The 16,217-nt window shown below is 54.2% G+C and overlaps 1 protein-coding gene across 2 annotated transcripts in view; it reads right to left on the bottom strand.

Annotated features, from left to right (window-relative positions):
• Positions 1-15,704, bottom strand: part of AKT2 (AKT serine/threonine kinase 2) — a 48,277-nt gene extending 32,573 nt beyond the window's left edge. For both annotated transcript variants that reach the window (XR_005985490.1, XM_041739803.1), the window contains exon 1: positions 15,503-15,704. The gene's annotated coding sequence lies outside the window, so the exon portion shown is untranslated. The remainder of the gene's footprint in view (positions 1-15,502) is intronic.
• Between the last annotated feature and the right edge of the window lie 513 nt (positions 15,705-16,217).

Genomic DNA, 16,217 nt, shown 5'->3' with positions numbered 1-16,217 from the left:
AAATAAATAAAATCTTTAAAAAAATATATTGTTTTCTGTACTGTATGACAACAGAAGTATTAAAAAAAAAAAAAAAGAACTGGGGTTTGAGAGCTCACAGAATGTTAGGGAGCCGAAATCAGGCCTCTTAGGCTCACCCACCCCAGGGCCAGTCTGCCTGGATTTTCCCCTCAAGACGGCCGGGTCACCAATATAAGGAGGAAGAATCAGGGGTCCAGGGGATCCGAATTTCAACCCCAGGCTCTGCTGGCTTCCTGGCTGTGTGGCCACAGGCAAGTGATGCCCTACCCTCTGTGACTGTAGAGCTTCCATCTCTACAAGGATCCCACTAGAGAAGGGCCATTCACCCCAGGAGAGAGCCTGCACACACTCTCAGCCCCACAGCATGGGGAATGGGCTGCAGTGAGGGGAGGGGACATTTAGCTCGCACAGAAGACAGCTGAGCTGGGATGAAAATCACTGCTCTCTGGGGGTGCCTCGGGGGCTCAGTTAAGTGTCTGCCCTCAGGGTGCCTGGGTGGCTCAGCAGCTGAGCATCTGCCATTGGCTCAGGTCCTGATCCCAGGGTCCTGGGATGGAGTCCCACATTGGGCTCCCTGCAGGGAGCCTGCCTCTACCTCTGCCTAGGTCTCTGCCTCTCTGTCTCTCTCATGAATAAATAAATAAAATCTTAATAATAAAAAAAATGGGGATCCCTGGGTGGCGCAGCAGTTTGGCGCCTGCCTTTGGCCCAGGGCACGATCCTGGAGACTCGGGATCAAATCCCACGTCGGGCTCCCGGTGCATGGAGCCTGCTTCTCCCTCTGCCTATGTCTCTGTCTCTCTCTCTCTCTGTGACTATCATAAAAAAATAAAAAATAAATTTAAAAAAAAGATTAAAAAAAATAATAATAATAAAAAAAATGTCTGCCTTCAGCTCAAGTCCTGATCTCAGGGTCCTGGGATCGAGCCCCCACATGGAACCCTCTGCTCTACAAGGAGTCTGCTTCTCCCTCTCCCACTGTTCTCTCTCGTTCTCACTCTTACTCTCAAATAAATCAATCTTTAAAAAAAGAAAAGAAAAGGAAATCACTGCTTTCAGTGATCAGCTCTGATCAGAGATGGGGCAAGGCAACCAGACAGGGGTCCCTGAGGAGGCTGACAACTCTGGCAAGTTTTATTTGTTTAAATAGCTTCTGACTATACGGGTGTCACTGACTTACTCTATCGTTAGGTCTCAAACGCTCTATAATAATTTATTTTAAAACTTCTTTAAGACATTTGTAGGAATGCCTGGGTGGCTCAACGGTTAAAACGTCTGCCTTCAGCTCAGGGCGTGATCCTGGAGTCCTGGAATTGAGTCCCACATTGGGCTCCCTGCATGGAGCCTGCTTCTCCCTCTGCCTGTGTCTCTGCCCCCCCCCCCTCTCTCCTGTGTCTCTGCCCCTCACACTCTGTGTGTGTGTGTGTGTGTGTGTGTTTCTCATGGATAAATAAATAAATCTTAAAAAAAAAAAAAAAGACATTTGTATTCCCACCTATCTCATAAGTATTAGTTAACTACTCAATAGACTCCAAGCTGCAGCTCCTTCAGAAGCTTCAGTTCACAGTATTGGAGTCAGATCCATGAGAGGCAACTTATAGGAAGATGCAGGGCCACGGGGGTCCAGGGTCAGGGGTGTCCTCATGACAGCACTGGGAACGGACAGGTTCCCTCCAAAACGGCTCCCTCTCTGTAAAATTAGGCTTATGTGGTTCCTGAGGGGGAGAGAGAGCTGTGAAGACTCACTGAGCTCTAGTGCTTCTGTCCTTACCCCTCCAGGACACTGTAACCACCTGAGTCTGAGCCCATGCCTCCTGTGCTCAAACCCCCCAGTGCCTCCATCTCACCCAGAAGAAAAGCCAGAGTTCTCACAGGAGCCTCAGGACTGTATGAGGTCCACATGGTCCTGTTTACTTCTCCAAATACACACTCCAAATACTCCTCTGGCTCCTTGAACACACCCGGCATCCCTACCTCAGGCCACCTGCTGCCCCCTCAGTTGGAATGCTCCCAGGTATGAGGGGCCCCATCTTACTTTCTTCAGCTTCTGCTCATATGTTACTTTCTTCGAGAGGCCTTCCTAAGTAGACAAAAGGGAGCACCCACTCTACCTCCGCTTACCCTTTATTCTTTTTTAAAGAAAAAAATTTGTAAAAGATTTTATTTATTTATTCATAAGAACACAGAGAGAGAGAGGCAGAGACACAGGCAGAGGGAGAAGCAGGCTCCATGCAGGGAGAGCCCGACGTGGGAGGGTCTCCAGGATCACGTCCTGGGCTGAAGGCGGTGCTAAACCGCTGAGCCACCCGGGCTGCCCTACCCTTTATTTTTCTCCATACCTCCTCTTATCTTTTCTCTGTAAGCATTTATCATTGCTCACATGACTACGTATTTACTTAGCAACTTATTGTCAACTTCTCCCCACTACGATGTCAGCAAGGTAAGAGCAGGGGTTCTGGCTGGAATCCTCTGAGCCTCACATGGTGCTGGGGACACAGTGGGCCCATAAAAAGCTATCTGTGGAATGAATGCGCAGACTAAAGCCCTGCACCCAGAATCAGGCTCAGAGTAAGTTAGATTCCTTTTCTTGCCACTTGTCAAGTCCCTTTTTCCTTTGGCCCCCTCTCCCTGACCTGGTTTCTATGCCAGACAGCACAGATGGCAGAAGGGAGGCAGGAGGGGAGGCTCTGTGGCTCCTGGAGCTGGAGACAGTGGGGTGGGGCTCCTTGCCTGCGCTGCAACCCCTCAGGGGCCTCCCGGCCTGCCCTCTAATCTGCGCCTTCGCCTTCCCTACAGCTCCCTGAGGAGGACTTGCTCAGGAGATAAATGCAAAGACAACAGGAACCTGTCCTTCAACAGGCAGCACCTGCTTGCAGGAATCTGGGAGGAAAGGCACGCGTGCTGGGCAAGCGGAGAGGGAAGCAGCTCCCTTGTTTGCCATCCGCAGCTCTGGGAACTGGTCCTGTGCTTTGTGAGCGCACTTTAGCAAAGTTAAAAAAGTGGCAACTGCCCCAGCCGGAATTTCTCCTGCAGAAAATGCTCACGCCACCGCACAGAAGTTCTAAGGAGGGGGTTTCTCCGTCTCAGCACGAGTGTTATTTGGGGCCAGATAAGTCTTGCAGGAGGAGGTTTATCAGCATCCCTGGTCTCTACTTGCACACCTTCTCCTGAGCTGTGACTATTAAAAGTCCTCACACAGGCACCTTGGCTTGCTCAGGCAACTAAGCATCTGACTCTTAATCTTGGTTCAGATCATGATCTTGGGGTTGCAGGATGAGCCCCAGTTAAGGCTCTGTGCTCAGTGCGGAGTCTGCTTGTCCCTCTCCCTCCCCCTCTGCCCCTCCCCCTGTTCTCCCACTCTCTAAAATAAATACAATCTTTTTAAATTAAAGATTATTTATTCATGAGACACAGAGCGAGAGGCAGAGAGAGAAACAGGCTCTCCGCAGGGAGCCTGATGCGGGACTCGATCTGGGGACCACAGGATCACAACCTAAGCCAAAGGCAGACACCCAACTGCTGAGCCACCCAGGCAGTCTGGCGCCTGCCTTTGGTCCAGGGCGCGATCCTGGAGTCCCGGGATTGAGTCCCGGGATCAAGTCCCACGTCAGGCTCCCTGCATGGAGCCTGCTTCTCCCTCTGCCTGTGTTTCTATCTCCCTCCCTCTCTCTCTGTGTGTCTATCATGAATAGATAGATAGATAGATAGATAGATAGATAGATAGATGAATCTTTTTTAAAAAATCTTAAAAAAAAACCCACAACCAAAGGTCCCCTGTAGGCAGAGCCACGCCCTGGATGGGTAGCGCTGTTCTGAGGGTCCACTCGATGAAAACGTGAGAGACTAAAAGGGACCGAAATGCCAGCGCCCCAGGGCTCTGGCATCTAGCAACAGTTAATGTGACCACACTCAAAAAAGGGAGCGAATGCCTGTGTGCCTGTGTCTCATTTACCACAGGCCAGGCACACCCAAGTGCTCTGCACGTGGGAATTCAACCCTCCCAGGCACTTTTACAATCTCTTTTTAGTGAAGCAACTACATCACAAAGTGTGGTGACCGGTGCCAGTCACCAGACCAGGAAGCGCGGAGCTGGGCGGGGGGCAGGCGGCCACGCGGCCTCTGGAGTCTGGCAGACCAGGAGCCAGGCCTCAGCTCCCCAGCTTTATAGGCTCCAAGCCTCCCCCTCTGTGCAGCAGGGAGGCCAGCAGTGCCTCCAGTGGGGGCTCATGCACACCCGGCCCTGGATGGGGGGTCACTCCCCAGGAGAAGCAGCCTCCGCCTGCGACCTGGCCAGTGGCATTTGGTGTGCTCACAGCTCAACAGAACATCCTCTCCCACCACACAACCGGGTACAGGGCACAGGGCCTGGATTCTGGCTCTTTCGCCCGTGAATGCTCAGGAGCTGGCCGTGCTTGTCACAGCCCAAGTATAAATGTCACCCACAGCATCCTCTTCAGAAAAGCAGTCATCAGATCGGATCCGACTGACAATGGATCTTCAGGGAAGAACGTCTTGGGCCGGAGACCAGGAGGAAGTGAGTGTTTAAATGTCACCTGCGTGGAAAGAATTGTGCCAAGGGAGGCAGAACCATGGGAGCAGGAGCCAGGGCTGCCTCAGGAACCAGATGCGGTTCCACCTCAGCTCTGCCACTTGCTGTGGGAGCCCTGGCACATGGCTTCCCCTGCCCTCCCCTGAAGCTCTCCATTAGAGATAGGAACAGTATGCCGCTCCATGCTGCAGTGAGGACCAAAGGAGCTAATCCACGTAGAGTCCTTTGAACTCCACCAGTTCAGAGTTCAGCACCTATCAGGTGTGATTCCCTCTGCTAGGAGGAGGCGGGATGAGCGGGGGGACCCGCTTCCTACATTGCACGTTTTGGTAACATGTGAATTTTTACCTATTCCACCTCCTTGGTGGGAAGGCAGCGTTAACAACACTTTTTTTCTCTTAAACAGCACACGGTCCCCTCATTTGCCCCATCTGTCTACTCGGAGCAGGTAGGCCCGGGAGCAGGCTGAGGATGTAGGCGGGCTGCAAAAGATACTGGGCCAAAAATAAGCACAGAGCAGATTTCCTTCTCTTCCTTGCCACCCCCGCCCCACACCTTCCCCCTCAGCCCAACTCCCAGGGCCTTACAGCACCCACAGAAATCACGTCAAATATCTGAGTCGGCCTGGCCTATGGGCTCCAAACACACCGAGTACACCAGGCTGCAGCCAGACAGAGACCCTCCAAACACAGCTCTGATGCTGTCCCTCCCCTGCTTGAGGATCACATCCAAGGCCTTCCTGGAGACAAGGGCCCACCTGAAGTGGCCCCTGCTTATCCTCCTGCCTTGTCGATCAGCAATGCATCCCCCCGGCCACACACACACACACACACACACACACACACACGTTTCCCTTCTTCTGGTCCCTTGAACACTCCTTGCTCTTTCGCTCTCTCTCCCTCTCATACCCCAGGACCTTTGCATTTACTAGCCCTGCACTTGGCACACTGCTCATCCATCTTCACCTGCTAAATCCTTATTTCCTCAGGGACTGCTCCTTGCCCCACAATGAGTGTCCTCTTGTGGCACTTACCTCTAATGTGCTGTCACTTGGACAGTTGTTTGGGTAATGGTGCCTCCCTCATTGGACGGGGAGCTCCACAGGCAGGGATGGGAGTGTCCTGGTCCCCACTGTGTCCCCACCACAGGGCCAGGCCCAGAGCTTCCATGAATTCAGGGTAGTGGAGCAAACACAATCATAGTGTTTCACTATGTTTCCCACTTTCATGTCATAGTTTTCAAGGTCAGAGTTGGGTCAATAAAGTCAAAAAATCCTGCATTCATTCATTCTGCAAATATGGCACCTATGCTGCATCAGCACTGCTCTGGTCACCAGGGAGGCAGCAGTGACCAAAACAGAACTCCTTGCCCTAGGCGAGTTTATGGGGGAAAGGGGGAGGCAGAGAGAGGGTGGACAGGCCTTAAAATAAAGCTAAATGAATAGACAAATTACATCCTGGAACAGAAGCTGACAAACATTATGGAGAAAAGCAGCACTCAGAGGACTAGATATGTGGGAAGGGGTGAGTGTTTCTGGTTTTATCCAGGGAGGTCAGGGAAAGGCTCACTGAGATGGTGAAATATAAGCAGAAATTCTCACTGAGATGAGGCGTCACTGGGTCAGGGGAGAAGGAGTGCGCCCCAGGCCCAGGGAGTGCAGAGGAAGTGGGGTGGGGGGGTGGGGGTTGCTGTCTGGGCAGGTCCTAGGAGGCTACTCTGTGGCTATTTCTTAGGGATAGAAAGGGATACACAGGGGGATACTTGGGGCACAGGGGGATGCAGAGTTCCTGGCCCCAGTGAGGCAGAGGCCACATCATAACCACCTTTTGCAGCTGTCCACAGAAAAAGCCCTATGCACTGGCCTCTCTCACCTCCTGCTCACCTGGACCTACACTTTACCAAGGGAGAAACTGAGGACAGAAAGGATGCAGAGAGTACCCAATGCTAGGCAGCCAGGACATGGCAGAGGAAACTGGATCATATCCATCCCGGCCCTGAGCTGCTTCCACCTCCTCCTGCCCTCACTCTCAAGAGACTGAGCCCCCTCTCACATCCGAGCCAGTCATCCCTTACCATCCCTGATGCCCTGCAGGCCTGGGCTGCCCCTGATGTAGACAAACGCATACCCGCACACCTGCGCACATGCACACACACACTCAGGGCCCCTCCAATCTGGCTGAGGGCTTCCTCCCTTACCAGCATTGCTCCACATCCTCACCTGCCTGCCTCCCTAGCCAGCAGTTTTGAGGCAGGGTCTGGTGGTGTGAGTCTCCATCTCATCCCTGGGGCACCTAGAAGGAAGCAGGCAGGGTCCCACCCACAGCTAATGCTGAGTGTTCACAATGTGCCAGGTCTGGACTCATATTAATCCTCACAGCAACCCTGGGAGGTAGATGTTATTACTAGTCCCATTCGTCAGAAGAAGAAACTGAGACCAAGAGAGAAGAAATCACATGCCCAAGATCACACAGCAGGTGAGTGCAGATGGCTGACCTGGCCAACAGAACTTTCTGTAACAACAGAAATGTATCTACAGTGGCTAGTACAACTAAAAAACTAAAACTTTACTTGTATTTAAGTCTAATTAACTAAAACTCAAATAGCCCCACAGGGCTAGGGCTAGCATATGGGAAGTACACCTCCACAGAGCTCTCTCTGATGAAGCCCCAGGAGGCTGAAGGCAGGAGGAGGAGTAAGGTGAGGTGAGGGTCATGGGTGTGCTGATAAGCCCAAGGGGAACCCAAAGGGCTGGATCAACCCAACTTGCCAAGGAGAAGCTCCCTCGTGATACCATCACTCCCAACCTGACCCACTCAGCCCAGGGAGCTGAAACAGGGCTCAGAGGCCAAAATCCACACCCCGAGTGTTGGTCAAGTCAAATTCCGACTACTACTTCCAGATGCCCAGGCCGCTTCCTTGAACCTCAGTGTCCTCATCTGTAAAACAGGATTCTGATACCAACCCGAGCACATGCTTATGTTGTTTCAAAAGATGTTTTGTTTTTTGTGGGGTTTTTGTTTTGTTTTTGACAATCCAGGGTCATCATGGGGACCCAACAAAACATGCTTCAAGCATAGCTGGGGATGAGACCAGAGCTTGGGAAAACAGGCAGCAATTACACAAAGGCAAACTCCAAAGTCAAGGGCCAACCAGAGCCTGAGTTAGAGCCATGGAAGTGGCAGCTATGTTAATACTGTCACTAGCTGGTTAAAAGGAATCCTCCAGATGATTCATGACATGCCCAGATTAACTGCTGAAAATATCATCTAAATGAAAACACACAGCTAAAAAAAAGTAGACAAGTTGCAGACACTACCCCAAAACACATGCTCGACACCCACCCCCCCCCCTCCCCATCTAGGTCTTTGGACACCAGTTTGAGAAGCACAGACTTGCTTGCCAGACCCAGGCCCTGCCACCCTCGTCTGTACTGACCTCGCTCCCTGAGCTCCAGTGGTATGTACTCAGGGTCACCACACTGAGGTATACCCCACCTCACAGCCTTTACCTATGCTCACCCGTGCCCAGCCTGTTCCTTTGGGCTTTCATGTCAAGCCCTGAATGCCTCGCTCGCCTCAGGAGCCTTCCCCAAGTGCCCCTCCTGCCAAGTCCAGTCAGATGTCTGTCCCCTTCCTCTGTCACACCAAGCACTCATAGGACAAACACTACTTCTCTGCCTCCTCCGGTAGACTGGGTGAAACTCCCTGACATACACAGCACATAGTAGGTCCTCACTAAGTTATCTGGTGGAAGAATGGAATACCCAAATGACCAAAAATAGTCAAGGGCAGGCTCCAGGGGCCATTCAGGAATTAGACTGCAAGGCAGGGGATAGGGGATACCTCCCAACCCTCAATCCTGCTTTCTGGCCTCTCAGGAAGGAAGGGGCTGGTCAAGGCTAGGGCTCTGTGGGCACTGGGGGTGGAGAGAGGCAGCTGTACTCCATCTCCCAAGCAGGGATTGAATGGAGCTAATCCAGTCATCTCCAGAACAACTGAGGCCTACTTCATGTGAGCTCTGGAGAACAGAAAGCAAAAGGGATCATTAGAACAACAGTAATGAGGGGTGCCTGGCCGGCTCAGTCAGTAGCGTGTGACTCTTGATCTCAGGGTTGTGGGTTCGCACCTCACATTGGGTGTAGAGATTACTTAAAAATAAAATCTTTAAAACGACAACAGTAATTACCTCAGAAACAGTGGCCATGGCATTGATCGGAGGCAGAAGAACCAGTCTCAAAAAGGCAGATTCAACCCCAGAAAGAGCTGGGTTTTAATTTCCTGTGGGCCACCAACACTGTGACTTTGGGCAAATCCAATAACCTGCCTGGGTCTTTACTCGCTCATCTATGAATTGGGAGGAAGAGTTGCGCTGACCTCCGAGGTCTGGTGAGGACTGGTGAGAGCAGCACAGTAGGCCTCCCCGAGCAGGGCCAGGCACAGAAAGGCCACCCTGCTAGCTCTGGATAACAACGCAACGTTCTACATAGCTTTCTGTGCCTCAGTTTCCTAAGTACCAATGGTGGTGACTATTACCTCACGGGCTGCTGTGTCCAAACTAACACACACAGGCTGCTCAGAGCCATGTCTAGCTGAGAGGGAGCTTGATGGTGGGTGTGATTAATATTCCTGTCAGGAGCCCTCCCCGGCAGGAACCTCAGCTGATCCGCCTGCCACCTCCTCCCAAGGCTCCAAACACACAGCAGCTCCACCAACCAACAAGCCCAGGCTGGCTGTATCCAGAGCCCCTCGTCTGCTCACAGATGCCCACCCTGACCCAGCTTACCATCTCCAGTAGCTGCATCAGGGCCGATCCACTGAGCACGTTCCCAGGAGGCCCCATGTCAGGCCCCTACTAATACATGAGATTCCTGAATCCTCCCTACAGGCCCACTTGGTAGGGTTGTTCCCATTTCAGCTAAGTAAAATGCACCTCAAAGAGAGGAAATAGGCCCCCAGGGTTCGACGGCAACTAAGGGAGAAGAGAGAAGCAGGGTGTACACCCAGGTGAGCTGGGACCACTATGCAATGACCCCCATGATGACAAAGCCCTTGAATTCGGGCCAAGAGGGGTGGGAGGGCCAGGGGGACAAGGAAGTGGCAGCCGCCCCAGTCCATTCGGAAAGGGCCCACGAGGTGGCAAACCAAGGCAGGCTTGGATTTCTGGCCTCACCCTTAGAAACAACATCTGCAGACGAGCTCCCTGGGCAGAGCGGCAGGGCTCGAGGAACTTCCTGCACGGACCTCTATGTGTAGTCTTCCCTCAGCCGACCCCAGCTTACCGGCCCCCGCTTCATGCACCCAGTACAGCCAGGCCCTGCTGCGGGTGCTGAGTTGGCGGTGGATCCTGCCCCCTAGGGGGCCAGGCCCCAGCTCCCACCCCCACCCTGCCCCTCCCACACCCGCTCCCTCCTTCCCTCCCTCCTGGTTTCGCTCCCAGGACTGTCTCCCCTAGCTGGGCCTCTTGCTGCTTGGCTGGTTGTCCAGAAGAGCCTGCCACGGAACCACCCCACCGTGCAGCCCAGAGGCCTGGTGTTTGAGAGCCTTCCACTGAGAGCTCTTGGAAGTTGAAGAGAGGCCCAGGGAAGGGTGTTCGTCGGTCCTCCAGAGGCCTGCAGATCAACTTCAAAAGACACTCCTTTCCATCCCCCCATCCCAAAGGATTTCTGGAGACCCCAGAAAGTTTGCTCTGAGGGTCTCCACTCCCTCCAGGAAGACAGCCCAGAGTAAGCCTAGCAAAATCAACCGCCCAGCCTCTGCTTACACACTAAGCCTTTGGTATGAGGCTCGGTACAGGATTTGAAGCCACCCTCACCCATGATGACCTGGTCTGGGAAGACTCTGCCCAAATTCAGAGCCCATCGCCAACACTGCTAGTTTGGGGACCCAGCACAGGTTTCCGAGGTTCTCCAGGCCTCTGCAAGGTGGGAATCAGAGCTGATTCCTTCCCCATCTAAGGTACCTTCATTCAAGTCCTCCCCCAGCTCCTTTACAGCACTCCTATCCCTACCAACAAGTCACCTCCTCCAGAAAGCCCTCCCTGATCATCCTAGCTAAAACACAGTAATATCCCCATACTTTCTTTCCCCTGACCTCCTTTCATTTTTGCCTTCATAACACTGATCACAAACTGATCTCCTATCCTAGATTTGTTTGCTGGGCACCTGTATCTACTAGAAAGTAGGCCCATAAGGCCTGGTCTTCCAAGTTCTATAGCAGCCAACCAGGAACACAGACGCTGATGCATGAAAGGTCAAATCAGCCACGTACAGCTTCTCTCAGGTATTACTATTGTTCTGCACTGTTATTTGATATTAGCCCAGCTGTTTGGGTTGGGGAGGGATAAGCACAAATCACCTAGCTGAGCCTCCCCCATCTGTCCCTAAACGGAACAGCCCCAGGCCCTGGGGAATGCGGTGTGAAAACCACAAAGGAGGGAGGCGACCATGCGCCTTCGCTGTTTCTAAGGCAGTGATTCTACTCAAGGGGGAAGTGGGAGGCATGTGAAACTCCCTGACCAGCGACCCCCCCCTCCCCACCCCAGACAGAAGCCTGAGAACTTCTTCTGGCAAAAGGCACCTTCCGAAGCTTGAAATTTGACCAAGCCGTTCCTCAGAGCAGTCTGCAAGGCTCTGACCCCTGCCTGCCCTCTGCCCCTGGTGTCCCCTCACTCACCCTGCCCTGCCACATGGGTCTCCTCCATGCTGCAGCTCCCTGCACCTCACCAAGCTTTCAATTCTGGCACTGTGGTCGCCCCCACACACACAGCGCACTCCAAGGCTGTTCCTTCTCACTCACCTGGCCCACCTGATCCAATCCGAGATCAGTGAAGAGGCCTTCCTGACAGCCCAACTAAGGAAGCTCCCAGTCACACCTGACTCTAACTGACTGCCTAGCACCTCCTCTTAACCTGTCCCTTGTTTATTCACCAGGTTGACGGTTTATCTGGTTTGTCTCTCTCGGTTCCACGGAGGGAGCAGCTCTGTCCAGTGCACCGCTGCATCCCTGTCACCTGAAGCAATGCCAGGCATGCAGTAGGCACTCAACAAATGCTGCTGGTTAAACAAAACTCTCTGGCTCTGCAACATCTTCAGAATCCAATGCACACTTCTCCTCCTCCCAGCCCAGGTGGCTCTGCACAGCTGGGCCCCTCACTCCCATGAGCACTTCTGCTCCTCACCCAGCTTGCGCCCACCCTTCTGCCTCACAGCCTTCAAAAGGGCTGTTCTCACCTGGGTCAAGGCCCTTCCTGCCACTCCTGGGGACTGTGGTGGAGATTCAGTAAAAGCACATAGAGCAACGGGGTTTAGCAGAGCCTGACTAAAAAAGAGCTCGAGTTCTGACCTCGGAGGAGCTCTGGGCAGCAACTGTGTGGGAGGATGAGGAGGCCTGGGTGCTGCACTTGCCACCCTTTATTTGATTATATGTCCCCACCTCCGCCCCAACCCTCCAAAACCTCTGTTTCCTCATCTGGAAAATGGAAATGCTAATTTCAGCTAGGCCCTCTTCCTGGTGGTACCTGCCGAGGCTCTGTAGCCTGGGATAGGCCTTCAAAATCCTAACAGGAATAATAAGTATTACAGTCGCTAAGATATCCTGAGGGCTCACCGTGTGTCAGGCACTCTTCTGAAAAAGAACAGGAAACATTTACTGGAGGCTGTTACGCCAGCACGCTATAAATGCTTTCCACAAATTAACCCATTTAACCTTCAGGACAATGTATGGGGTGGGGGTGGAGGGGATGACCATCCCCTGACACAGACAGTGAAAGCTCAGAGAAGTTGAGGAATCTGCTCAAGGTCACATAGCCAGGGAGTGCTTGGGCTGGATTTGAACCCCATGCTCTGAATCACTTTGGTGCAGCTCCTTACAGAGGTCAGAAACCAGGACACCAGATTCCAGGATTCTGGCTGGCCCAGTTGGACCAGTGGCTGGACCCGGACACCTGAGAGGACTGAGGGTAGGGCATGGGGTAGGATGGATGCCCTCAGGACTGCCGAGTGCGCATCTGCACGGTGTCAGCCACCTTTTTAGGAGCTTTTTGTGGATGAACTCATTTCATCCTCACAACAGTCTGAGGTGGGTGCTGTTCGGAGCCCACTGCACAAGATGTAAACACCGTACTCCAAGGTCACACAGCCAGAACGTGAAAGCACCAAACCCTGCCCATCATACAATCCATGGGCAGGAAGCTGGAACAGTGATCCCCCATGTTACCCCCTAGCTGTGTTACCCCCTGCATGTCTCCCCTGCTGCTTTCTTCTGGCTCCCAGCACAGAGTCTGCACGGGGTTAAAAGACATCCTGGCTCAACTCTGAGGAGGGACCAAGTTTCACCAGCAAACCCAGAACTACTAGACTGGCTGCCGGCAGATGTGCTCACAGCAGCCCTGGGCTTGGAGGGGCAGAGGAAAGAATTGCCCAAGGGTGTGGCTAGCAGGGTCCAGGGCAGGGCCTTTGAGGTGCCAGAGACCCACTGCAGTTTGGGATCCGGGGAACAAAGAATGTCTGACACCAGGGGCAAGCTGACTTGGGTTCAAAGCCCAGCCTGCCCCTAGGGTCTGAGGAACCTGGGGCAAAGGGATTCTTCCTGAGTCCCGATGTCTCATTCTGCAAGATGGAGAGAAATCCTATATCCACTCCTCGGAGCAACTAGCTCAGTTCGTCACTTGTTGATAAGACGTTCACTGAGGCCTAACTGGGCCAGGGGTTCATATACTACTTCTGGCTGTGACACATCAATCATTTCACTTCACAGCAGGTGTTCTCAGTCTCCTTATCTGTAAAATGGGCACCACACTCCTACCTAGCTTATGGGAATCTATAAAATGGGCACAACCATACCTACCTTGAAGGTGTGTTTTGAGAATTAAATGAACTCACGTGTGTGAAAAGGTTGCTACATGCCTGACATACTGTGGATGGCCAATAAACGCTGGCTGTTCCCTAGCTCTGGAAATGATTCACTTCTCTGTGCTAGTTTCCCCTTCTAAAACGGAGATCGTGCAACAGTACCTCCGGCTCTAGGACATATTCGGCAAGTTAATCCATGTGAGGCACCCTGAATAGTATGTGGCACACAGAACACACTCAATAAATGTCAGCCATCAGTCTCATGATTATTGTTTTTATTGCTCCTGTTAACCCCGTCAGGCAAACCTAAAAACTGGCATAAGGAGACCAGAGAAACTAACCCCTAGTGGAGAAAAATTCAAGAGCCCTACCATCTTGCAGAGACTCAAGGACCGTTCTCTAGGAACCACAACCAGGAAAGTCAGTCAGCTTAGACGCCAAGGATGTGGATCAGAAGCAACCATCTGCCCCCTTTGACCCCATCACCAGCCCACGTTAGCTGGGTCAATCAGGGACTGCAGCCAGCCCTCTGGGAACTCCAGACCCAGGGCAAAGGCTACCAGGCAATCCAAGGTCACGAGCTGGCCTAGGGAGCAGGGTTAGTGGCTCCAAGCACCCACCTAGGAACCACAGTGAGAAACTAGATCCATGGGGGATTTGGCCACCCTAAGTCCTTCAGAGAAACCATCCTCCTTGATTCGGGCTGGGACAGGGCACCCCTGCCCAAGTCCCCTTGGCCTGTGCAGAGAGGAACAGCTGGGAAAACAGCTCTCAGCCTCATTGTCGCCTAATGGTGAGAGCAACTGTTATCGCCTGGTGGGGAGTGTAAACATGATGGGAGGCTGGACAGCTAACCGGGAAGTTGCAAACAGCCTCATGGCCAGGATGGAGACTGCCATGATCTGTAGTGGTGCCTGGCTCCTCTGTACCCATCGCCAAGCAAGGTCTGGCCAGGACTGAACTCCTCAGTGCTCCTCTGAGAGGGGAAGACAGACAAGGTTGAAAGGCAGACCTGTTTACTCCAGCCCAGGCCTCTTACTGAGCCCAAGCAGCCCCCAAATGAGTGGAAGGGGGTCTTCAGAATCCCAAGGATCCAGACGTCCCCGGTCACCTTGCCTTGACAGAGAGGTGCCCCTCTCAACACTCCTTCCTCCTAAGTCTTAACAAGCAGAACCAGGGGCACAGCTCCTCAAATCTAAGCTCAATACCTCCTCCCCTCCCTAATATGGAGCTGAAAGCACAGAAACTTCAGAGGCTTCTAAGACATCTCCTGCCCACAGAAACAAAGCATTTGCCAAGAAAGGGTCCCACGCCTTAAGATAGGGTCTAATAATATGAAAAGGTTGTGGGACAGACAGCAGTCCCAGGGACCATCCGATTCCCCCCAAAATCATTAAGAAGTTCAACGCGACCCTCCCTCCTCCGGCTCCGTGTAACCCCCCAAGCCCCACCCACCAACCTCGGGAGGCGAAAGCCTTTCCGCCACACTCCCCCGAACACCCACCGGGGCCTGCCCCCCCCGCCGCGCGTCCCTCAGAGATTACAAACACCACAACTCTCCTCTGCTACGGCGCTCCTCACGCTCAGGATGCCCCCCCCGCAGCACCTCAGTGGTATAACCCACACGGCGCTGCCTCGGCCGCACTGGGTACAGCTCCCTCGGCGGCAGCCCCCCACCTCCCTAGAACACGCTGGAGGGGGCGCTCCCACAGCCCCGAACGGGAACAGCCCCCTACGCCGGGGAAGGCGCGCCCCCCCGATGGCTCAGCTGCCGCACACGGGGCGGGCGCTCCCTTCCCATCCCACTGGCTCAGCCCCCCGCGCCTCAGTGGTTCGGTCCCCGCACTCTGGCGTGGCCCCCCCGCGCCGCCTCAGTGGTACGGCCAGCCGCCCCCGCCCCGGCCCTCGGGGGTAGTCCGACCGCCCCCGCGCAGCCGCCCCCACTCAGTCCCGGAAGGGGGGGCTCGAGGACCGCGGTCCCCGCCCGGCGGGCACTGGTGGTACGGCCCAGCGCCGCACCGCGGGGGGTCCGGACGCGACCATCGCGGGGGGAGGCGCTCGGGGACACGCGCTGGCGCACTCACCTGTCACCGGCGGCCGCCCAGCCTCTCCGGCGGGGCTCGACTCCCGCCCATCGCCACGCTGCGCTTGGTCCCGCTCCTTGTGTTTCCTGGCGGCGGCAACTGCAGCGGCAGCGGCAACGCCTTCTCCGAGCCAGGCCCAACGGCTCGCGCGGCGCGGCCCCCCCGCCCCCTCCCCCCAGCCCCCGCTTACCGCCCCCTCCCACCCTCTGGCCGGAAATACCGCCTTCTCCCGCCACAAACAGGAACTGACGTAAAGAGCGAGAGATGAACTCGGCGTGCGCCAGAGCGCAGGCGCAAGGCTGGGCAAGCGGCTGACTCAGAGCGGGACGCCTGCGTACTTTCGGCAAGTTTGGGTCCGTCTGGGTTAGCGAGGTGCCACGCGCAGGCGCCGGACGGAACGGAGAGACGGGATTGCGCAGGCGCAGCAGGACTCTGACGCCCGCTTTCCCTAAAGGCTCGCCGCAGTGATACTTCCCGGCAGCCCCTGGTCCTTATTTACATACGCTTTGATCTCGCTTTTCTGTGATCTCGCCTCGCCTCTGGGTTCCGAGGCTCTTAAAGAGCCCTGGAGCGGGGGGTTAGGAGGGTTGTCTTTCCTCCGTGTCCCCTCGTGGTGAGTACGGGCTCGGAAGCCTCCCAAACCCAGCTTTGCATTTCCTTGCTCGTGATAGTAGACAGAAGGCTTGAGCGTTCTCTGTGCCTCTATCCGTATCTG

The sequence above is a fragment of the Vulpes lagopus genome, chromosome 2 (assembly GCF_018345385.1).
Source record: "Vulpes lagopus strain Blue_001 chromosome 2, ASM1834538v1, whole genome shotgun sequence".
In the NCBI taxonomy this organism is placed as follows: Eukaryota; Metazoa; Chordata; class Mammalia; order Carnivora; family Canidae; genus Vulpes; species Vulpes lagopus.
Note: the sequence above shows the minus strand (reverse complement) of the source record. Positions and strands in the feature narration are given on the sequence as shown.